General features: G+C 45.2%; 1 long non-coding RNA gene across 1 annotated transcript in view; it reads right to left on the bottom strand.

Moving 5' to 3' along the window:
- Window positions 1-3,464: 3,464 nt before the first annotated feature.
- The window catches only part of LOC115803223 (uncharacterized), a 116,136-nt gene continuing 95,095 nt past the window's right edge, over window positions 3,465-24,505 (bottom strand). Inside the window, exons 4-6 of the long non-coding RNA XR_016391160.1 lie at window positions 12,073-23,030; window positions 11,010-11,162; window positions 3,465-4,837 (exon numbers count right to left, since the gene is read on the bottom strand). This is a non-coding gene — a long non-coding RNA (uncharacterized LOC115803223). The remainder of the gene's footprint in view (window positions 4,838-11,009; window positions 11,163-12,072; window positions 23,031-24,505) is intronic.

The following is a 24,505-nucleotide window of genomic DNA, read 5'->3' as shown; positions in this document are numbered from 1 at the left end:
TGTAATTAATGGAGCCCACTCTCCTGCCAAAACCTGGCCAGTTCAGTCTGCCTGTTGCTATCCGTAGCAGCTTGAAAGATGGCAAAGACGGCCCCTCAATTCTGATTTTCACCCCCAAGTCATTCACCCGTGGAGTTCCTGTTGTTCTTGGCGTTCCTGCAAGTGGGCTGTTAATTAAACTCCTCAAGTTGTTATTTACAGACAGTGGCTGCCTCAGGGTGCCAAGGGCAAACCATGCACACCCTGCCTACTGTCCATCTGTCCCTGATTTCTCGGACTCTGTCTCTGGAACAGTGAGCCTTGGGTTCCTAGGCCTGGCTGTGTGCTCACCCAAACACCCGCCCACTGCAGCTGGGGAGAGGCAATGGTGCCTAATGGTTAGGAATATGGGCTCCAACAAGCCTGCTGGGGTTTCAATCCTGGCTCCACCAAGGACAAGTTCTGCACCACTGGGAAAGCCTCTGAACCTCAGTACCTCATTTCAGGACCTCAGTTTCCTCATTTATAAAATGGGGATAGTAATGGTATACCCACCCCCTTAAGTAGTTGAGATTAAATATCCTCTAACATGTAAATTACTTAAAATAGCATTGGAAGCAGAGTAAGGCCCCAATATAGGCTAATCCCTACAGCTCTTAGCATTATTACTATGTACCTGGATTTACAGAGCAATTCACCAAAATCCTAACCTTCAAAAATTTCCTAGCAGCACCTTGTCAACACCCACAACTGGAGTACTCAAGGGCAATCATGTAAGTGGCAACCCTTGGCCTTCCCCAAATCCTCTGTAAACTTTCAGAAGCTGCTGCAACTTGGAAGTCAGAGATTATGAATCTCCAATTGCCAGGCCTGTTGAGTCACTTGCTCCTACGCCAATTGTTTGTGTAGGAGCAGAAGACTTTGTCTCCCGTTAGTCACTTGACTCTGTCCTCACAGCTCTCGCCTCCGGCCATATTGTTTGAGCTCTTCGACGTCACGTGAGCTCTGGTGCTCCTCAACGTTTGCACGTGCCTTTCTCTTTGTGTGCCATGGCTCCTGGGGATATTTCAACACTTCCTCATTCTCCATAACTTCTCCTATGGCTCATCCTTCTAGACCTTCAGGCATCGGCTTCGGTTCTGCCTCTTCATCTGTCCTGGCCCAGTCTGCAGAAAGGGCTCCTTTCTGGTGTAGTCCCACACCTTGTATTCATCACACACTTCTGTTGTAGTGTGTTACTTTTCCCCACTAGACCCTAAGTTCCTTGAGGGTGGAGACTGTGTTATGGCTTATGGTCTCTCTGTTCCTTAGCACATTTGGCATTTCAAGGATGTTCAGGAAATAAATGAACCACCCATTGAGGGATGCAGAACTTTCCAGGGAGCGTCCTAAGACAGGTGAAACAGTCAACACGACTGGGAAACTTGGAGAAGGTTTCACAGCAGAAGTGACACGTGGAACTGAGTCTTTAAAGATGAGAATGATTTTTGACAAGCAGAAGAGGGAAGAGGCAAGTGTCTCCAGACCAAGGAACTAACAGGAGTGAGACTCACAGGCCTGGAGATCTGTTGAGGCTAAAACCTGGAGTGGGGTGGGAGGCGGAGGGAGCTAGAGGGAGGTGGGTGCCGGGCTGGAAGGCGGTGCTCATTTGGGGAGACGGATGTGAAGGATGTTCTGCACCAGTAAGAGGTTGGGCTTTATCCTGCAGAAAACTGGGGTCTATGAACGTATTTTAAGCAGGATGGTGTTTTGGAAACTGTATGCCTGGAACAGCAAGGGGCAGGAAGTGCGTCGTACGCGTGGATAGAAAGATACTTTGCTGGTAATGCACGTAATACCTCTGGAAAGGTAAACTCTAGAAACTGGTACCAGAGGGTGGCCCTTTCGTGGAGGAACAGCGGTGGAAGGAAGACAATTTTTGCTGCATTCCTTTTGCACTGGTTCTATTTTTCCAGGCGTTTGTATTATATTTTCTAAAAGAGTACAAGTTTTAAATAGATAGTAAAACTGTGAAAATGAGGAATAAAAGAAAGGAAGACAGAAGGAAAGGCGTCTCACACCACAACGTGAAAGAGCAAATTACCCCCCAGAGTCTGGCCGGGAAGACCAGCCAGGAGACCATGGGGATGGGCAGGAGAGCGATGATTATCACCCACCTGGGACTCTCCTGCCCAGAAAACCAAGGCCACGGTGCAGCCTCGAGTTTGCACACTCCTTTCCCCTCGAAGATGCAAGCGCCCTATTGTAAATCCTCTTATTTCATACTCTGATCCCAGCCTCAAATGTTTGACAAGGCAAACGCAGCCCCAGTTATAATCAGAGAGATGCTTGCTGCTCCTCCGTGAACCTCCATGCACTCTGCCTCACACCCGTCAGCTTCCCCGCTGCTCAGACCTCTCTGAGCAGAGGCCCTGCTGCCACTCACCAGCTCATTGGTGCTTTGCGCTGAGGCCAGCCCCTCGTGGGACCCCAGGGGTTGCAGGCAGAAGGGGAGAGAAGGGCTCTTCCTTCCTCGGGAGGGTGACTTGAGAGAGGCCTGCTCTCCAGACCTCCCGAGAGCTGCTGTTCTGTTTTCAGGACACGTGGAATCTGAAAAGAAGGAAAGAATGCCAGGTCATGTTCGAAGTTCAAATTCGGGCATAGCAAATCATCGGGGAGACCTACCTTGGCCCCCAAAATGACGGCTTTGGGGCTGTGAGGAACTAACAGTTTGGGACTCCCAGTGAGAGAAATTTCTAGAGACATCACAACATTTTTCACAGAGGAACTTGTGATTTCAGGTGCTGATGGCAGCACAAATCTAGGTGCACTTCAGTTTAAGAAAGCCCAATTAAAAAAAAAAAAAGTCTGGACTTTGGAACTGGATGTTAAGAGTAAACTGAACACAATTTTTGAAGGTTACTTTCCATTTACAGTGATTACAAAACATTGGCTCTATTCCCTGGGTTGTACAATACATCCCTGAGCCTATCTTACACCCAATAGTTTGTACCTTCCATTCTGTCAACCCTATATTGTCCCTCCACCCCACACTGGTAACCACTAGTTTGTTCTCTGTATCTGTGAGTCTGCTTCTTTTTTGTTATATTCACTTAGTTTGTTGTATTTTTTAGATTCCACATATAGGTGATATCAGACAGTATTTGTCTTTCCCCGTCTGACTTATTTCACTTAGCATATGTATTGTACAACACAGCAAATATGGCCAATATTTTGTAACAACTGTAAATGGAAAGTAACCTTTAAAAATTGTATGAAAAATTTAAGAAAATATTTTTAAAGAGTATACTGAATAAAGTCCAGGTCTCAGGAATGCCTCTCTGGCCCTGTCTTGTTGATCTTGAGTGAATCACTTCACCTGTCTAAGCTTCAAGTTTCCCTCTAGATCTGCAAGATGCATTTCAGCTCTCCCCTTAATTCTAGCAGCATCTGTTTGCACCATGAAGGGTTTCTTGATTTATTCATCGATGCCCTGTTACCTGTTATCCTAAAGTATATTCAGCGTCACTTTTCAAGATGCTCACGGCTCATCTGAGAGGTGGGTGTGGGGAGGGCATGAGTAAGTGAGGCACTTTTTGCTCAGTCTCCCAGAGCTTTAGACTTTCAAATATTGGGGAGGTGGGAGCAGCTTTATTTTGCTCTAAGAACATGTCTGATGCTGGCTGTCATCACATGACTGAAGCTGGGAGGTCCTGTGATGGGGACCTTTAGGTGGCACCAATGACCTCCTCTTGCACAGGAATCTGTTGATATGAAAATCACGTTTCTGATACTGCTAGCAGATCAGGACCTGTGTCTGTCAGTTTTTCAAAAGCCTCTGCTGATGGGAGCTTGGCTCTTGCTTGCTAACAAGGATCTGAAAGTGGTTTGAAATAACTTGAACACATTTTTCAAGATGTTCTGCCTTTTAGGAATATCCAGCAGACAGTAAATATCATTAAGATTAATTGTGCCAAACATACTCTCACAATTTGAATCGTCAGAAATGCAAAATAAAAGATTGAAATTATGTGTCACACAAAGAATACATTTAACCAAATTATCTGACTCAAAATTAAATGAAAGGCTGAAGGTACTTACTTTTTAATATGTTTTACGTTGTTATGTGACTTCCCTTAGAGTCATTTATATTTAAGTCGTATTTCTTTAAAGCAAGTAATGTAAATTTGCTCTCTCTAGTGTCTTTTACGTCACCAAAGCAAGCAATGTGTCTTCCATATGACTCTGTTTCCTGGTGATGATAGTTGATGCATCTTAGTATTTCTAACGTTTGCCCTGACTCTGATTCACATGGAGAACACTCTTATTTCCACACTGTTTCACTCTCTTTAATTCTGGATGACTCCACTGGCCACAATAGCAAATGCTAAAGATATTGATTCTCACTCCCCTGGCCCAACAGTCTCTATAGTAGAATGACCAGATAAAACAAAGGACTGGACGTCTTGTATTTTTATTTGCTAAGTCTGGCAACCCACTGCCAGAGCCCTTCTAACTTCCTCAGACCTCCTCTTCCACCCAGTCCTCCTTTCCTCTCTTCACCCTCAACTTTCCCCCATCTTTTGGGGGGGCCCGCACCCTGAGCTCTTACTCACCTGCTTGCTTCCACAGTCCGCACCCACACTCAGCCATCGTGAAGTGCTGAGCTTGTGGACAGGGTGCTCCCACCTGAGAGACCCTGTGTCCAGCCTTGGAGGATAAGCTTCCCTCTCACTCCTTGGGTTCAGTCTTTTGCCAAATGTTTCCTATGTCTGTCGTGTCCTTGAGCTCAGCTCCTTCCTGAGGATGGCAACAGGAATTTCCTCTGGTCCTATAGCATCTTTTATTCATGATGGATGATCAAATCATAGGGATGGAACTAAAAGGAGAAAGGATTAAAGGGCCATCACTCAGGGTGTGGGTTCCTAATGCATAAGAACTTCTTAATGTGGGGACCATGCTTCCAAGACTCCAACCAAATCATCCTCTGCGTCCACAGACCATCTAGACCCTAGAGGATATGGCTTCTGCTTTCTTGTTACTGAGCCACCGTTTCCTTAAATGAGCTGGACTCAAAAGAGTGCAAGCAGAAAGCAATTATACTGTTTTTTCTGTGCTAAGTTGAATGCTTCTTCTTTGCTCCTGGATGAAATCTCAGGCAGGTCCTGTGGAATTAACAAATAGCCCCATTTTTCAGATAATAAAAATGTCCAGTTCAATCCAGAATTCAAGTTTGTCATACAATCTAGAGTCCTCTCTTCCTGCCAGTTTGGGCCAGATGCAAGATTAGGAGCTGGCGGTGGTGTAGGAGCTTGTTGGCTCCATCACTGTTTGAACTCCTTCTCGATTCAGACTTCCCCAGAACAGGAGCAGAGTGAAGGAAAGGGTGGGAGCAAGAAAGGGCTCACCTGGTTGAGACCACTGCAGTCTGGTGTCAGGATGCTTCTTTCTCCTACTTAGCACTTTCATGGGTTCTTTGAGGGTCTTCCCTTGGCACCTCGCCCAACGTCATGGGAGTCTCCAACCTGCAGTTCTTTTTTTTTTTTTTTTGCGGTACGCGGGCCTCTCCCGTTGCGGAGCACAGGCTCCGGACGCGCAGGCTCAGCGGCCATGGCTCACGGGCCCAGCCGCTCCGCAGCACGTGGGATCTTCCCGGACCGGGGCACGAACCCGTGTCCCCTACATCGGCAGGCGGACTCCCAACCACTGCGCCACCAGGGAAGCCCCCAAGTTTGTTAAATTGAGTTGAACAAGAATAACAGGTAGATCGAGACTCCTCCTGTGTCCTATTTTTGCCAAAGCCTCCAAACCAAAGACGAGGATAAGTACCATCCACCTTCTAAAGGGAGGGGCTGACCACGTCCATCTTGAAGTTAGACAGAGGAGGCCAAGCGACCCAGCAACCTCCTAGGCATCTGAGGGGCCTCATGGCTTTTAGGAGAGAAGAAGGATTCTTTGGAGAGGATGGTAGGACCAGGGAGAGCCTTGTGGTTCCCCCAAGCCTCCCCCACCTCCCACTGCCTCCAGGATAAATGAAAGCACCTTAAAGTACCACCGGCGGAGATTCGAGTGATTTTCAGGATAGGGGGATGGACAGCCCACTCGCTGGCCAGGTGCTGGCTGGTCCCCTCAAACTCTCCAGCCTTCCCCTTGCTGTGGCTGGAGGGGCATGGGAGGGTTCCTGGGAGGGCCTTGAAATGTGGCCCCTGGGTTTGCTGGTCGTGAGACATGGGGCCTGACTCACCACCGAAGCAGCCTGCAGGAGGGTGCTAGCTGAAGCCCCCACTGAGGATTGGGAGAGGAGAGAGGGCAGAGGGAGGCGTACCTGTGAGGCCCCGGTTTGGAAAGGACCACAGCCAAGAGGGCTGGCGGCTTGGGGGAAGGGAGCCCAGTAGCAAAGCGCAGAGAGGAAGAGCCGAGGGGCCTCCTAAGAGCGCATCTCCAAGTGCCTCTTCCCCGACGGGGACTGGGGTCCTTGTGCAGCCTTGACCTGCATCTGAGGGAGTGCAGGCAGTGATGGCGGGGTGAGAGCGGCGGGGAGGTTCGCCTAACCAACCCACAGAAGGCGCCAGAGCAATTCTCCAATATATGTGAATCCGCAGTGAGAGGGAACATTACACAGTGCGGAGCCCTTTCCCTGCCCTGGCTCTGGCCCTCGGGGACCTGGAAGCAGCAGAGAGAGCAGGGGAGGGACAGGAAGAAGGAGCAGGTCTGACCCGAGCCGCGGTGGGGCTGGGAGAGAAGGGAGAAGCTTCTGTTGGATGAGGGAGTGAAGTTTTGATTTGGATTATACTGGATTTTCTGGGGCTTGAAGGGGACCAGGGCATTCTAAAATCTGTCCAAGATGACACTAAGGCCTCGGGGGGAGAGCTGACAGGATGGGTTTGAGGGCGACTGCAGTGGGGAAACACAAAGCTCTTTCCTGACTTCACTCCAACCTGTTCAATAACCCGTTACACTAGGAGGTGTGGGCAGGCGCCGAACACTAGGAACACTGCGTCTCCCCGATCCTAAGACACGCTTTTTTTTTTTTAACATTAAAATACTTCTGAAATCCAATCCCTTGTAAATCCCAGCGCACATCTATTATTTTTTCCCTAAAAAAGCTTTTTTGAACTGATGCTGCTTTCAAATATATCGCTTTTTAGGATTGAGAACACTTTGTAATGATAGAGCTGTCTAGAGGTCTTATGGGTTTTTCAGTGCTCTCATTGCGTGATTGCTTTCAAGTCCAATGCTACTCTCTGACCTTCTGGTCCTAGGCGGCTGTGCTGTCCAGCCTGGGTGAGGGTGTCAGGAAAAGGACAGGACGGGAGTGAACAGTGGTTGGCCTGAAAGTGTAGGCAGAAAGCACAGGGAACTCCCAGCCATGTCCCTGGCAAAAGGTGTCCAGGGAACCGCAGGACAACCCAAGGTTTCCAGTCCAAGGGGTGAGGTAGGGATCGGAATCAGAAGCAAAGATTTGTCCGCATGAGACTGAGTGAGTCTGGAGAAATCTTTAAAGAAAGGAACCTTTAAGATTTTTTAAATGGGTACCTGTTCATCTGTCGATGGACACTTAGGTTATTTCCACGTCTTGGCTATTGTAAATAGTGCTGCTATGAACATGGGGGTGCAGATATCTCTTCAGGGTAGCGATTTTGTTTCCTTTGGATAAATACCCAGGAATGGAATTGCTGGATCGTATGGTAGCTCTATTTTTAGTTTTTTTGAGGAACCTCCATACTGTTCTGCATAGCGGCTGTATCAGTTTACATTCCCGCCAGCAGTGCAGGAGGGTTCCCTTTCCTCCACAGCCTCCCCAGCACTTGTTATCTGTGCGAGGTGACTGATGTTAACTAAACGTATTGTGGTAGTCATGTTGCAATATATACATACATCAAATCATTACATTTTACACTTTGGACTAACACAATGTTATATATCAACTGTATCTCAGTAAAACTGGGAAAAAATAAGCTGTGGCAATAAAATTTTTTAAAAGGGTAATAAGTGCCTTTGATTGACTCCATGGACAGAAAGAGAACTGAAGAAGACAGATGGTATAGACAGCCACTGCTACATAAGATTAGCCTAAGGAAGAATGAAACTGAACACCATAAAGTAGGGTTAAGCAACTTGTCCAAAGTGACAACAACTAATAAACAACAGAACTAATTACCTCCAATTTTTCTTCAATTTTATCCCTTAATACGAAGTCTTCAAAATGAAAAAAGTAAAACAAAGATACATTGAAGGAAAATAAAGCTTAGAATGGTAAAGAAATAGTAAGAAAACACTTAGCTCTAGATCGGAAATACTGAGTTCCCACACAAACACTCTTCTCATGGGGGTCAGTGAGAGACATGGCCGTGGTGTGATGGCATGACTTCCTGCTGAGACTGGACAAGGTTTAAGGATCCTGCCAGCACGGTGCCTCCCTCGGGCAATCACCCCCAAGTGAACCTGTCTGCCCCCGTGAAGCTGCCTCTTCTACGTCAGTTTCCCCCTCCCTAGTCCAGACGAGGTCTCACAGAGTCTGGAAAGATCCCAGAACGCTGGTCATAATCTTTGAGACGTTCTTTGGGGAACAGGATCTTCCAAATTTCAAAAAGATGAATTTCAAACATGGGAGCAGGAGGCTTGTTATTTCTTGGCACAATCTGACAATTGAATATTAAGCGAAAGAAGTGAAGCTTCTTAGAAAATGAGCTAAGCGTTCACAAAAGAAGTCGTGCAGTACTAACCTCATTATCTTTCACAGCATTCATATCCTAGCACATAAGGGGAATCATAGATAGAGTAAAGCATTTGCTAAAGTTCCTTAAAAACAGATGGAAGTATATTAATTGGATGAAATATGGTTTGGCAAATTCACACGTGATTAAAAGCCTGAATTGATAGAGAATAAGCAGCTCTGTGAGTGGATATTAATAAATCATTGCTGAAAGAAGAGGAGCATTTATATATTATTTATTAAGGATTGATTTATTTTGTTGCTTTTAATGCCGTCAAAATTCTTATTAATGCTTTGGAGCAATAGAAAAAAATCTGTTGGTGGAATGATCCAACATTTCGGACAAGACTGTGGTTATTTGGGTAAATAACATATGGCTGATCTCTATTTGTGGGTCAGGATAATTTAAACCCCTTGTTTATGGAAAACAATGTCCCATAGAGCATTTTAATTTATACCTGAAATACTTTTCAGGCGATGGGAGCAGAGACTTCCGTGTTGGGGATGCCACCTTAAACTACCCCAGGTCCTTTGGTGATAAATGATGGATATTGCTTCACAGTCATAAAATCTTTATGAATTTTAGAGTACCATCTAATCAATCTTGGTGTCACTTTTGGTTGTTTCTTCTAGCCAAACATTCTGAGTTCTTTCAGGGCATAATAAATCATGGCATTTAGACTTTTAGCCTCCATGCCCTCTATTCTCTGAACATGATCTGTTTATCCATGTCCCTCTTAAGATGTGACAACTAATTACCAACACCAGGTAAGGTTGAATCACCTAAGAGCACAGTGTAGTGATGTCCAGCCTTGATCTAGAAACCATTCTTTTACGGAAACAGTCTAACATCACGTCAGCTCTTTAGTACGTGCTTCATACCTCTGGCTCTTACTAAGTTGTAAACTAAAGCTCTCACGTCTGTTTCATTTGAACCGCTGTTGAAACAAATATCCTCCCTCTTGTCCCTGTTGATTTTTTGGAGACTGAATACATGGCTGTACATTCGCTCCTGTTATATTTTAACTTATTAATTTCAGAGTAATCCATCAGTTAGCAGTATTCAAACATTTAAATGTCTCATCGGTGTATTCGTTTAGCACAAATCATCTTGCATTCATTCAACAAAAACTCGAGTGCCTCTGAGACCCTGGGCATGGAATAAGCAACAAATATTTAAGTTCTGAGTTCCAAATATGTTATGACCTACCATAGAACCAATATCTTTTAGAAGAAATAATCAAGGAATTCTAGATAGCAGGAAGACATTCCATACTTCCAGGAGATTTCTCTCCAAGCATCATTTTGTCAGGGGAACATTGTCTTGAAACAGATCACCTAGCTTCCGCTGGTACTCCGTTCCCCAGCTCCCCACCTTGCTTACTGCAGATAAAGATTAGATTCATATTTTCTTAATAATTTATCTGTGGGGAGGAAGGTGATCTCCGCGTCTTACTCTTCCGCCATCTTCCCCCTCTCTTCATATTTTCTTAATAGTTTAAACAAGCTTTTCAGTTCTCTCTATCCCCAGAAAGTAGATCTACACATGGCTCCAATCATATCAGATTTCCTGGATGTACATGTCAGCTCTCATCCCTTTGATGCTGGTGGCTTGAACTTCTGGCCCTCCCATTGATTCATGACTTGAATTCGTACATGGGAACCATCGGGCATTACTTGGAGGGCATGATCGCAAGAGCAAATCACTTTGAGTGAGGAGAAATGGTTTTTCCTCAAAGTAGCTGTGTGATAGAGAGCAAATCTCACTGCCTCTCTGAGCCTTGGCTTCTTTCTTTGCCAATGCAGTGGCTAGACTTACAGCTCAGTGTTACGACCACAGGATTAGGAGCGTAACCGTGACCCTTTCTTGTGCATCAGGGATGTTAAAGTGCTCTGGTTTGGGATGCTTGGGAAGGGGGCTTGAGACCCTCCTTAGGACAATGGTAATACTTTGAGTTTGCAGATAAGGACAAAAGAGAAAGTTTGGCTTTAGCCAGAAGTGCCCTACTGGCTAAAATGAAGCTCCCAAGTTTATACGGACCTTGACCACAAGGATGGTTTGTGTACTCAGCTTTGAAAATTCATTTGCAAAACTGTGGCCCCTTTCAGAGAGGTTTTTTCTTGAAGGAGATGAGATGAGGGGGAAAGAGAGATACTTTACCTGTGTGTGTGTGTGTGTGTGTGTGTGTGTGTGTGTGTGTGTGTGTGTGTGATACACACAGAGAAAAATAAGTACAGTTGAACAAACAGTTGTAAAGAGAAAGCCATGTAAGCACTGGGAGGTCCTGTTGAAGTTGTTCAAAATGCAGAAAGTTTAACACCAAAGAGAACTCACTGATTCTCGGATGTCAGCTCATGAGAGCTGAGGGCCCAGGGCCTTGGGTCAGCTGACTTTTCTCTCTCCCAGGCCTGGAAAGGGTAAATGGTCGCCTGCATGCTGGCTGCTCCTGCTTTCCCCTGGCTCCAAAGAAGCAAGATGGAGAATCCTCTGGAAGGACCAAGAGAACAAGAGCCTTACTGAGGTCGTTGCAGACTTCAGCTAGAGCCCATCCCTGACATCTGTCCGGCTGGAAAGACCAGCCTCAAAACGCGAAACAGGGACGCAGGTCTTTGGGGCTCTCCCATCCCCCTCTCTGCGTCCCCTCCAGGGGACCCATCAGACAGCTGGTCGTCTTCCTAACGTCAAGGACAAGAATCCAGATTGCCATCTTCACCCCAATCACACCCCAATCCCAAGAAAACGTAACAGAGACTTGGCTGACCAGGGCTTACAGCGTAACTGCTGGAGGACAGCCTGCCAGGTCCGCAGGAAAGGAGCCCTGACGCTGGAGCGACAGGAAGAAGAATATTCCCAGCTGCCCCCTCCCTCGGTCCGACTCCAGGAACGACTGCGAGGTCGCTCTGGAGCACTGACCTTCCAGCCTGGCTCCCGTGCAGTAACCTGCCCTTCACCCTCCTCCAAGCCCGTTCTAGCTCAGAGGCCCCCGGATTCTGTTCCAGACATGGAAACACACCTGTAACCAGAAGGTTTATCCAGCAAAAACACGAGTTTGCTGCCGCTCATCACACAGAGACTGCCATCAGTTCGTAGATAAATTTTGGTGAGCACGGAGTTCACAGCAAGACACCCCTATGTCAGCAAAAACCCTTAGCCACTGTCATCTTCTCTACCAATGACAATTTAATGCCACACCTTCTAACTATTAGAAGATTTAGCATGCTCTAAGGGTTCTGAATTAATTTCTAGAAACATAAAATACCATCAAAAAAGCAAAGGGTAACTTTCCTGCCCAGCCCATCTTAGCCAGCATTTCTCTCCAAAAGCTAAGATGAATTTGAGGCAGCGGTGGATGGTGTGGGGTGTGAGGTCACATTCTCTGTTGTCTTGTCCCCTTTACCTAGTGATTGCTGTCCTAAGATGCCAGCAGGCTTCTCCCGGCTCTCCACTGCCCCTGGTGATTTGAGAGCCTTCAAGTTCCAAGCACACCAGGCTTTGAAGGGCATGTCCTCTGGAGCAAGTAGACCGTCTGACTTCCAATCCAGCTGTGTTCAACCCTCTCTTGCGCCTCAGTTCTCTCATTTGTAAAACAGAAATATAACACAATATCCCTCATGGAATTAAATATAAACACCGTTGTTCCTGACATGCCCTGATGGGGCATCACTCCTCTGAACAGCTCCAGTTAGGGCCTCGGGCACCTTCCCAGTGGACAACAGTCATGCCTCATCTGGTCTGACTTACCCACAGCACTTGATGTGGTTGATGGTTCCCTCTTTCTCAAGCGCCTCCTGGCTTGGTTTCCAGAATAACCATTGATTCTGGTTTTCCTTCCATCTCACTGGTTACATCTTCATCTCCCGCCTGGATCCTGCCTCCTTTTCTAGACCTTGGCGTGCCCTACGACTCTGTGCTGGGACTTTTCTTCTAACCTCATACACGCTCAGTTCATGTGTCTGGTCTGTGATTTTTCAACACCATCTCCGCCCACTTTTATATTCTTAGTCTGGACGCCTCCCTGGAATGGCAGACTAGCACCGAAATGCCCGCCTCGAGTTCTTTACTGAGATCGTCATGAGAATCTCAAACTTAATAATATCCCGAACTGAACTCCCCATTCCAGCTCTCCCTCTAAACAGCTCCTCTGGCACTTTCACTGTCTCAGGAAATGTCAACTCTACCCTTGAAGTTGCTCAGGACAAAATCCTCGGGATCATCTCCGACTCTCCTCTTCCTCTCACGTACCACATCCAGTCCACCAGCGAATCCCATGGGCTCTGCCTTCAGAGATAACTGGCGACTGACCACTTCTCACCACCTCCAGTGTAACTGCCACAGCCCAAGCCACCAGCCCCTCCAGGCTGGATTTGGCACTAGCCATTTAATTGTCCCCCTGATGCCCTAGTCTATTTTCAGCACAGCAGCTGGAGGATGCTTTTAAAACAAGTCATCCCCGTGGTCAAAGCGCTCTACTGTGTTCCCCGTCCAACAGAGCCTGTGAGGTCCTGCTTAGTTTCCCTCCCAGCTCCATCTGACCTTGTTCACCCTTCTCCCCCTTGTTCCCGTCACCCCTTCCTCCCTTGATTTTTCTCAGGTAGGCCAAGCACACTCCCACCCCAGGGTCTATGTACTGGTGTTTCCTGTGACTTGATTTTGTCATGTTTACTCGCTCTCCGCTCAAATGTCACCTCATCAATGAGACCTAAATATAGCAACATCTACCTGGCACTCTGCCCGTTTGCCTCAGCTGATTTTTCTCTGTAGGACTTAAAATCACCTGATACACTGTATGTCTTCTTGTTTATTTGTGCATCGCCTGGCAACCCTCAATAAAGTATCATCTCTGTAAAGGCAGAAGCTTTGTTTAGCTCACCACTATAGAACCTAGATCAGTGCCTGACACACAGGAGGCTCTCGGTAAATACCTGTTGAATGAATGGATGAATGAATGAATAAATGAATGAAAAGCCTTTATAACAATACTTGACACATAAGAGGTCAAGCACTGGATGAATAAATGAATAAACAGCATTTAGAAGTGACTGGCACATAGGATGCACTCAGTAAGTACTTGTTGAATAAATGAATGAATTAAAGCATTTAGAGCAGTAGCAACACGTAGTAAGCCTTTGGTAAGTTTTCTTTTTTTCTTCTTTTTAATTTATTTATTTCTGGCTGTGCTGGGTCTTCGTTGCTGTGCAGGGACTTTCTCTAGTCACGGCAATTGGGAGCTACTCTTGGTTGCGGTGTGCGGGCTTCTCACTGCGGTGGCTTCTCTTGCTGCGGAGCATGGGCTCTAGGCATGTGGGCTTCAGTAGTTGTGGCTCGCGGGCTCTAGAGCGCAGGCTCAGTAGTTGTGATGCACGGACTTAGTTGCTCCGTGGCATGTGGGATCTTCCTGGACCAGGGCTCAAACCTGCGTCCCCTGCATTGGCAGGCAGATTCTTAACCACTGCGCCACCAGGGAAGCCCCTTTGGTAAGTTTTAGTATTTATTATTTAAATGTCAAAACTCCAACATCAAGGGGTGCTCCTTCTGCCTGCACTCCCAAAGGACAAAGACGCTCCTCATTTGGCACTGCGAGTAGGGAGGAAAGGAGAATAAATAGGAGTGGGAGGCCCATCCCTGAGAACCCCTATCTCAGGGGTACCCAGGATAAGGACCAGTAATTCTAGGACCCTGTGTGGGCTTGCTTTTCCTTTCTAGTATGTCCAAAGAGGCTTCCATGATTCTTATCTATCCTCATGGTAGATCTCTGAATATTGGGGAGTTAACCATCTGCTATTCCCAGATGCAGCATTTCCTTATTATCAGATCAAGCAACACAGAGGAAAGGAGGTAACTCTCACGATGCTAAAACTTTTTTTTGCCCTTGACCTTAGTGAGTGAGATGCCACCCTGAAATTGTATAACTGAGATACTTGAATTCATAAAAAGCGTTAGGGCCGCTCCAAGAATTTATCAGCTGTTTGTTATTTAGTGTGAATTAGTTCGCTCAGCGTTTTCACTCCAAACTCCTTATTGATACTAGTCTGAACTCAAGAATGGGAGTTTTGCTTGGGATGGAAGAAAGATTGAGGGAGAGGAATTTTACAGCCACGTCACCAGGAGAAAGGACAGTGGTGAAGGCACTTTTTGCAAATATATGGCCCTCAGAATGATAGAGTGAAGCATATAGGAAGGCAGAAGTCTGGGGGTAAGGGTGGGATCAGATGCAAATTTCTTCCAAATGAGAACCAGGCAGCTTCCATACTGACTGTGCGCATTGTGTGAGGCCGGGAAAACCACTTCTCATGACCCTTTTCCAGGGCAACGGTTTGATGCTAATTCAGTTGGGCAGCTGCAACCCAAGGGAAACCTCTATGTAAACGTTCCTCTAAACTTATTTTTTCTTTTCACTCCTTTGAAGGGTCTCAGTTTACAAGGCTATGTCAGTACTCGAGCAATCCGGCCAAAGCATCTAAGTACGGGGCTCTGTGGCCTGGGACTGGTGTTGATTCGGTAAATGTACAGGTCTGACAGCCATTTGTCCTCCTCCTTCCTCCTTGCGTGGAAACTGTATTCGTTTTGTAGGTTTGACTGTTAGCTCTGCAAATGTAGCACTACCACCTCCTTGCCTGGACTTTGCAGCCATTTGCTACCCTCCTCAAAGATCAGGGGAGGGGTCTTTCCCCCAGAGATGCGTGAATCAAATTATACACAGGAACCAAGTTTCAAGAAAACTCACCAAGGAAAACCTGAAAGTTGATCAATTAGGGGCTTGCTTCTAACGTTTATTTATAGTTTCTCAATTACTTGATGGGTAGTCTGGAAGACCAAAGAAACTTGAGGCAAAAACGACAGATTACCAGGGCTGCTCAGAGAGCTGTGAGGCACATCTGGAATTTTAGAAAACTTTAAGTCATCAACAAAAACCATTACCAGCCCTTCAATGTCCTCTAATACGTTCCATCCAGGCGGTCCTCTGCCCCACCCTTCAGCCACCCCTGCTATGGTGATGAGCCCTCCCACCACTGAAGCAACCAGTCCATCTTTGGTTAACTTTACCTGTCAGAAAATTCTTTGTCACTGATAATAACAGGCAGCTCAAATTAAAAATACATTCAAATTTCCAAAATTAAATCTGATTTTTTTTAATGACAGTGGGGATAGCCATAACTACCCCTAGTTTAGCTCTTGCGAATCGGTGGTAGTCAAAACTCAAAGTCCCCATGTCGGTGAGAGTGGTCCCCAGCCCAGCATTACAGGCTGTGAGCCTTTAAAACAGGAAGGGCAATTAGACTAGTTAGTGATGCTATTATTAACAGCTACTGATGATGCACTGCTTACCATGAGATGGGCATTACCACAGCCCAGGGAAGAGGGTGGCATTACCTGCATTTTTCAGATGAGAAAGCAGAGAGGTTAGGTGACGCTGCCAGTCAGTAGCAGAGCTGGGAGTTGAACCCTGGAGGGTTTAATATCCAAGCTCGCGCTCTATCCACGATGTACCCTCTGAGGGTGGTCCTTAGCCACTCTTCATGGACCCTGCAGGGCTGGGCTCGATGGCAGCAGTCAAAGAGGAGCTCTCAGCCGACCACAGAGTGGCCCGCACAAGGTCAGCTCAAGGTCATTTCCCTTCTGATTTCTCCTCAGCCTAGTGGAAATGTGACCCCCAACTGTCAATGCCTAAAAGAGATTCCCAGAAAGCACTAATATCCAGTGACGTTTCTGGATGCCCTTAACACCTGTGATGCATATCTTTATCTTTTATAGAACATTAAATTATGGAACAACAGAATGAGAGAATTTCAGAGTTGTTGGAACTTTGCAGATCATCTAGTCAAGGTTTCCTCCTGATATACCTGTTGGGAATAATCTTGCCAAGAGGGAACTGAAGAGATGAAAAAAAGTAAATAAATGTGGGTAGCAAAGCTAGAATAGTTGCTTCTGCTATGCACCCCTTTGGGGAAGGCAAGAGTATCTGAGACCCAGTCGTGGCCTCTGAAGGGTTTGGAGATGAATAGGAATCAAGTCAGAGGGTTGAACTGAGCCCTGACAGTCTCTGCCTCTAAGTTCTCACGGACCAGCTCCTTCTGCACAGCTCTGTATGTTGAGGCAGAGGACAGAGAGATATCCCTGGACATGCAGAAAGCTCCCTGCTAGCTACATAGGACTAAGAAGAAAACTGACCTTTTCCACACTGTTCCTAGAAGCCATAAGGGACAAGAAGGGTGGAGTCCACGGATGTCCCTCCTGTACGAGGCTGACACCATGCTTTCAGGAACCCAAACCGTTGGGGTGTTCTTCCACGCAGTGAGCTGCTGTATGCCTCCCCGTAAGTTAGTTATCATCTCTAAGCCCCAGTTTTCTTATCTCCGAAAAAGAATAAGAAAGGTACCTACCTCCTAGGAGTCCCATAAGGGTTCAATGAGATAATCTTAGTAAAATGCTTGGAAAAGACTCTGGCACATAGAAAGCTCTTGACTAATAACGCCAATTAGCATTATTATCACTCTACCCACTGGTGAAAGTTAGAGACAAATAGGGACACACTTCTAGAATAAAAGGGGGGAGGAAAAGCTTTACATTGTGTTTCATTTTGTCTTTTAAATTTTCTTTAAGCATCTAATATGTCTGTTTTTCTATATTTCAGGTTATAGAGCTTTTAGAACTAGTACTGAGATTGGACTTAATTTGTAGCTGTGTCCCCAGGCCAATATGGGGGGAGGGAAGGAAAAGGGAAGGGGAGAATATAAATAAAAGAACCTAGAGATTTTTGTCTCGTTTCCTAGATACCTTAACCCAGAGGGACTATTTCTGCAGTGCTTTTTCCTCAGAGGAAACTCTTAGAGAGTTGTGGTTAATTTTGTTAATGAACTGTCACTGATTGAGGATTTAATGTGCTTAATCCTTGCATACGTTAGCTCGTTGAATCCACCACCACTAGTTGAGACAGGTTCATTTGTCCCATTCTCCAGATAGTTTGCAGAGGCAGGACTCGAACCCATTTTTGTCTCACTGCAAGACAGGCTCTTAACCACCACGCTAAACAAAACGTTCACCCAAAACCCAGTGGATCTGGGTCCTGCCTTAAGGCTCGGCCCAGCGAAGCTGAGAAAGCAGGAGGGTGTCCTTGTGCCCTTACCCAGAATGCCTGCCCTGGCCAATCTAGGGATCTTTGAATAAGTCTCTGTAAGGGTAGCTGTCTGAGAAAGCGGTGTTGCAGCTCTGAGGAGGCCAGCTGGGCAGCTTATGAGAGCAGCTTCTAAGAGGGAGGTTCACTGCGAGAGACTCCGAGTGGGTCAGACCTGAAGTAATTCATTCCCAGGAACGAGAAGGCGCATCCAAACAGCCTCCAAGTTACTTGCTGGGAAGAATGACTCTGTTCCTGCCATCATCCCAGGATGAAGGGCCAAGGATGGCTGAGGCGGGGGTCTTGAGCTCACAGCCCCAATCTCTATCAGTCCTCCAATCCACCCCAAATAAAAATAACATTTTATGGGGCAAGGAATATTTTCTTAACCTTATATTTAGAGTAAGTAAAATCTCGTTGAAAAGTTTTATTTAAAGTGCTATGAAATCTAAGTTTTTAAGAATGTAGCTTGTAGACAAGACCCCAGGGCTGGCCTCCTACCCCCTCATCTAGATTTCTACCCAAACCCCTCTTGATAGAAATTCTAGAACTGAGGCAAGATGAAGCCTCATTGAGAACAAAAGGGTTTGCTTAGTATCCTAAGGATGTAGGGGAAGGCTGGAGAGACAAGTCTTCAGGAGAGAGAACTTTCTGGTCACAGGTGGAGCCTGGATGGAAGAGGGATGAGAATAGATGCAGAGGACAAACAGTAGTCATCACAAAGTCCTTGGTTTAAGTACTTCTCTGATAAGTGTCTCTGCGAATCAGAAGTTGATATTTTGACAGTGACCACTATCCAGTTCTTATAAAATTTAACCTCTCGATCTGAGAACTTCGAAAACTGAGCCTGTTTTTATTTTACTTACTTTTTATTTATTTATTGGTTGCATTGGGTCTTCGTTGCTGCGTGCAGGCCTTCTCTAGTTGTGGTGAGCAGGGGCTACTCTTCGTTGCGGTGCGCGGGCTTCTCGTTGCAGTGGCTTCTCTTGTTGTGGAGCACGGGCTCTAGAGCACAGGCTCAGTAGGTGTGGTGCACGGGCTTAGTTGCTTCGCGGCATGTGGGATCTTCCCGGACCAGGACTCGATCCCTTGTCTCCTGCATTGGCAGGCCGATTCTTAACCACTGTGCCACCAGGGAAGTCCCTGAGCCTGTTTTTAAATGTCTTTATTCTACCCTCACATTGGATGATGCTTATTCTGTCTCCCCATAGAATTAATCGTCTACCAGGGTATAGAATTCAGCTTTGGACACCATCTTCCTTCAGGCTCTCTTCTTTGTTCCATTGTCCTCCAGGATCCAATGTTGCTCCAGAGACATTTGAAGCCATTCTGGTTCTTAATCCTTAGTATGCGCCTAGGTTTTCTTTCTGGAAACTTGCAGGATCTTCTCTTTATTCCCACATTCTGAAATATGACAATGACATGTCTGGATACAAATCTATTTTCATCCAATGTCTGGACACGGTGTGGATCCCATCTAGGGCTGTATGGTCTTCAATGCTGGGAAACAATTCTCAGTTCTTTCATTATATCTCCCCTCTGCTTCCTTTGTCCGGCTCACTTTCCTAGACTAATCTTCAGATTTTTCTTTTTTTCTCCCCGTTTTTTTTTTTTTTTTCTGTCTTTTTGCTTCACTTTTTAGTGTTTGGTTGAATTCTTCCTTTCTACTACCATATTTAAAAATTTTCAAAAGCCCATTTTCATTGTTTTTCAAAGGACCCCTTCTTAAAAAAAATAGTCACCTCTTCTTGTTTTCATGGATGAAATATCTTTTCTTACCCCTCCAAGGGTATTAATGTTAGCTGTTTTCCAAGTTTAATTTTTCCTGAAAAGTCTCTTTTTCCTCCAAGATTGTTATTTATTTCAATTTATTTTGTTCTCCATCTTTCTTTAGATATCTGCTCACCCTTGATCGTCTGCTCACATTTATAAGGAAGGGACATTTTGTGTCCATGGTGAGCTTCGCTGAAGAGCAGGAGTTCTCAACTTTACTGAATAGGTGGGGGACTTCTTAAAGTAGATCTCAGGGTCCTACCCCAGTGGTTCTTATTCTGTAGGTCTGGAGCAGGGTGTGAGAATTTGCATTTTTAGCGGGTTCCCAGGTGTTGCCGATACTGCAGGTTTGGAGACCACACTTTGGGAGCCACCGCTCTGACTGTCTGTTTTCTTGGGAACTCCCTGAGAGAGCCATTTTTAGCTATTTCTCCTTGGGTGGTCAGATTCCTCAAAGAAGCATCTTCCAATCTCATGCTCAGGGTCTAGGCCCTGCTGCCGGCATTTTGCTGACCTAAGAGGGCTTGGAGGGAAGGTCTAATCATTAGATGTGTAAGTTTTCATCTGATCCCCCTGTTGTATTATGGTAGACTTGCCATCAACCATTTCTAGAATCTTCCAGTCCAGAGACCCTCTGTTCCACCCTCTCCAGAGGGAAAAACCTCTCGACTTGTACCAGTGGAGACGAGTGACCGTCCCTCTGCCGGGGATCCAAATGCTTCCCAAGCAGACTCTCAGCTGATCCTCCTAGAGCCCCACATTTAGCTCCACTTACTGGAACCACTAATTCCTGCACATCCGGGGGGTGCTGAGCGCAATGAGTTTGCACCTCACCTCCTACTCTGTTGGCTTCGGATTCTGGTTCTTGGGTCTGAAATGTCAATAGTCCTTGTCCTTCTGCCTGCAGCTGCCAGGACTCTGTTGCTCTGTTCTTCCCCTGCATTTTCTTTGTCCTTGTGGGTTTCTACCCTTTTTAAACCTCCGTTGCTGTCATTTCAGTGGGCTTTCAAGAGGAAAGAGCGATCAACGAAAATGTTCAGTCCGCTCTCTTTACCCCGAAGTCCCTAACAGCACTCTAAAAACATTTGGCTTAGCATTAAGTGCGGATCATTCTGAGCTCTCTGTATCTGTAAAGATAGATGTGGCCTCACTGTGACTATTTCGGGTTTATGGACTATTTTTTTCTTTCTGTGCTAAAGAAAGCTTCCTAATTCAAAATGATTTTTTTAAAAACACATCTCCAGTAATGACCCCCAGAAGAAAATATGAAGACTCTCACTTTTTCTGGTTTCTTAGACTTGCATTAATTAGAAAATGCCCTCAAGAAACAGTAAAGCTCTAAATCAGATTCATTTCAATATTCAACTTGTCAGGAGTTTTACAATACTTCTAATGAAGCGCTCAGCATAATGAATTGTACAATTATAATGAAATGGGGTTCTAATGAGCAATTACAATTCCAAGCAAGAGCATTCCAGGTTTCTTTTTCATTGTCTTTCTCTCAAACTGGAGGCTAACAAGTAGTTATGAAAAAAATTAATGCGGCGTATCTGTAAGAGGCGCGGCACTCGGTTGAAATGACTCTTACAAACCCAGTTTTCCGCCGTTTGTAGGTGGCAATATAGCTTAAGAAAATGGGTTCTGTATATGTATAACTGATCACTTTGTTATAAAGCAGAAACTAACACACCATTGTAAAGCAATTATACTCCAATAAAGATGTTAAAAAAAAAAAGAAAATGGGTTCTGTGGACCCTTGTGCACTGTTGGTGGGAATGTAAATTGGTGCAGCCACCATGGAAAACAGTACAGGGGTTCCTCAAAAAATTAAAAATAGAACTATCATATGATCCAGCAATTCCACTTCCTTTTCATATCCAAAGGAAATGAAACCAGAATCTCTAAGAGATATCTATACTGTGTGTTCATTCACAATAGCCAAGATATGGAAACAACCTAAGTGTCTATCAATGGATGAATACGTAAGAAGATGTCTGTTCAGCCATAAGATAGAAGGAAATCCCGCTATTTGTAACAACATAGGCAGATCTTGAGGCCATCACACTAAGTGAAATGAGTCAGAGAAAGAAAAATATTATATGATATCGTTTATATGTGGAATCTATAAATGCTGAACTCATAGAAACAGAGATTAGAATGGTGGTTACCAGGGCCTTGGGGGGTGGATAGGGAGAAGTTGTTCAAAGGATACAAAGTTCCAGTTATAAAATGAATAAGTTCTGAGGATCTAATGTATAGCATGGTGATTATAGTTAATAATGCTGTATTATATACTTGAAAGTTGCTAAGACAGTAGATCTTAAATGTTCTCAACAGTATAGAAGAACTAGTAATTATATGATGTGAAGGTGTTAGCTATGGTTGCAATCATTCTGCAATATGTAAGTATCAAATCAACACATTGTACACCTTAAACTTACACAATGTTATATGGCAATTATATCTCAATAAATCCGAGGAAAAAAAAGAAAATGTGTTCTCAGGTATGGTCCCAGGATCTTTCCTGATGCATACGAGCTTTCACATATGGAGATGGAGTTGTTTGGATGTGGGTTTCGGGCATGAAGTAATGACTCACTGATCACAGCTGCAAATTGAGTCTCATTCATGGAACACTCTCCTTCCCTTCTGGCCTATGAATTTATGGTGTCAAGTGACAGTAAGAGGATAAATGACCCAGAGGTTCTTTGCTACCATCAAGGATCTGAGGCAGAAAAAGGTTGGGAATCATCACGCTTGTTCAAATAAAAGCTGCCTTTACTGAATGCCCATAGTGCATGGGCTGTAAGCACCACGCTGCATGAATTATCATGCATTATTTTGTATTCTCACAGCAACCTGCGAGGCATATATCTTACAGATGAGAAAAGCTGAAGCTTCGAGATGTGGAGTGAAGTGGCCCAAGTTTATGGGCAAAAGGAATCAGAGCTGGCTGAGCCAGGCTCCGTGCTCCAGCTGACCTTCAAGGAGGAAGCCACTGTCTTGGCTGCCTTCTTCCTGGCTTTCTTCTTGATCCCCTCGGTGACTCAAATGAAGCCATTTGCTCACTCCCTGCTTTCCGGAACCTGCTTTGTGCAACTCCAGGGGCATTGATTTCATTATAGCTTAGAGTGATGTAACGTGAGTGCTCTGCTCCGACCATCTGCTTTCCTCACTGGGCTGGTAAGAAACGGTGTGAATTGCCATTGTTATTGGTTACAGTGCTTCTGCTGCAAGTAACAGAAAAGTCCAAACTGGTCAGCTTAGCGTAGTAAAGAAAATGAATCATCTCACATAAAAGAGGTCCTGGTAGAACTCCTTGGGTTTGGTTAAGCCGGTGACTTTGCAATGCCACCAGAGCCCTAAGCTTTCCTTGTCCTCCTGGCTCGGTCATCCTCAGGGCACTGGCATTGCTCCAGCTGAGCTTCCCCAGGGCTGCAAGGTGGCTACTGCTGTTCCAGGTACCGTATCTTGATGGTGGGAGAAGAGAAACAAATACTGGCATCGGCGCTTTTCAAAATCAAGGCAACATTTCCAAGAAACCCCCAAGCAGACCTGTACTCATGCATCATTGAAAGTTGCTAAGAGAGTAGATCTTAAATGTTCTCACCCATGCATACACTGGGTCACCCCTAAATCCATCACTGATAAGAGGCACAAAATTGCCGTGATTAGATTAATTTGGATTTATTCCTGAGTCAGATTAGGGAAAAGTCCAGGATATCTGGACAAAATCATGGCTTTGACACCAAAGAGTAAGTAAGGAAAGAACTGGCCATTGGATGCAGAACCAACAGAGACTTCTACTTAAGTGAAGTGTGCTAAACTTCTCTGGAGAAAGATCACTTAGCGGCAACGTTTTTACGTTTCTGTATTTTCAACTGTTCTCCAGGTTGGGGATGTGGGAATGAAAAGGGGTGGGACCTTGGATGAGGAGCTACAAAGAAACTAAAGATACTTCAACTATGTTAGGACTTAAACGAAATTTCCATGCATTTAGACAAATGCTGTAATGGAGAAATACATGTGACTATCAACATGACGACGGAGCAGTAGGACTGAGAATCCATGAAGAGATGGATCTTTATCTTTTAGGTTAAAGTTTAAGATATGGGCTGTTATTAGCTGATCAGAAACAAGTTGAAAACTGGAACCCAAACGTACTGATGACAAGAGTCCCAAAGTGTTGCCAAAAATCCCTGAACTCGTATGTCAGTATTCTGGGCTCCACTGGGGAGCTGGCACATGGCTCTGCCTCTCCCAAAAGAATTTGGACAGAGTTCTCTGCAAGGCTGACAGATGATGCAACCTGTAACGTTTTTTAGATGTCTTTTGGGCCACCAGCATGAGGTTCTCTCAGTTCGGTAAAGTACGTAGGTCACAGAGGGATATTTAATTCATCTGTGCTATTCTTGAAGAAACTGAGGATTAATGAGCTTCTCCAGCACGTATAAAGTGTTGTCAATTCTTGGAAGAAAAGAACTACCTGTTATGAAGCAGCCACATCCCTAATTATCACTCATTAAGCTTCCCAGCAACCTCAGCCCACAACCAAATACATGGAAAAGAAAGTATCTTTTTTTAAACACAAATCTCATGATATTACCACCTATTCAAAAAGCTTTCATGATGTCCTATTTCCCACAGAACAAAATCCAACTATTTAACTTCACATCCAACACCCTTGGGAATGTGGTCCCTCTTTTTTCCCCACTCTTGTTTCCTCCAGTCTTACCAGATGCCTCACCGTTTCTGGCTGGTATGAACTTTCACATTTTTGTGCCTTTGTCTAACTTCACTTTTTTATTTCTACCATTTAAATACCTATTCATCCTTTAAGACCCCGATTAAACCCAGTTCCTCTAGCAGACTTCCCTTATCAGCTCTCCCTTATTGATTAATCAGAATTAATCAATCTTATCCCTGTGGACTCCCTTCTTTGATT

The sequence above is a fragment of the Delphinapterus leucas genome, chromosome 21 (genome assembly GCF_059928025.1).
Source record: "Delphinapterus leucas isolate spDelLeu-1000000601 "Yukka" chromosome 21, BTC_Dleu_Yukka2, whole genome shotgun sequence".
Taxonomy (NCBI): Eukaryota; Metazoa; Chordata; class Mammalia; order Artiodactyla; family Monodontidae; genus Delphinapterus; species Delphinapterus leucas.
Note: the sequence above shows the minus strand (reverse complement) of the source record. Positions and strands in the feature narration are given on the sequence as shown.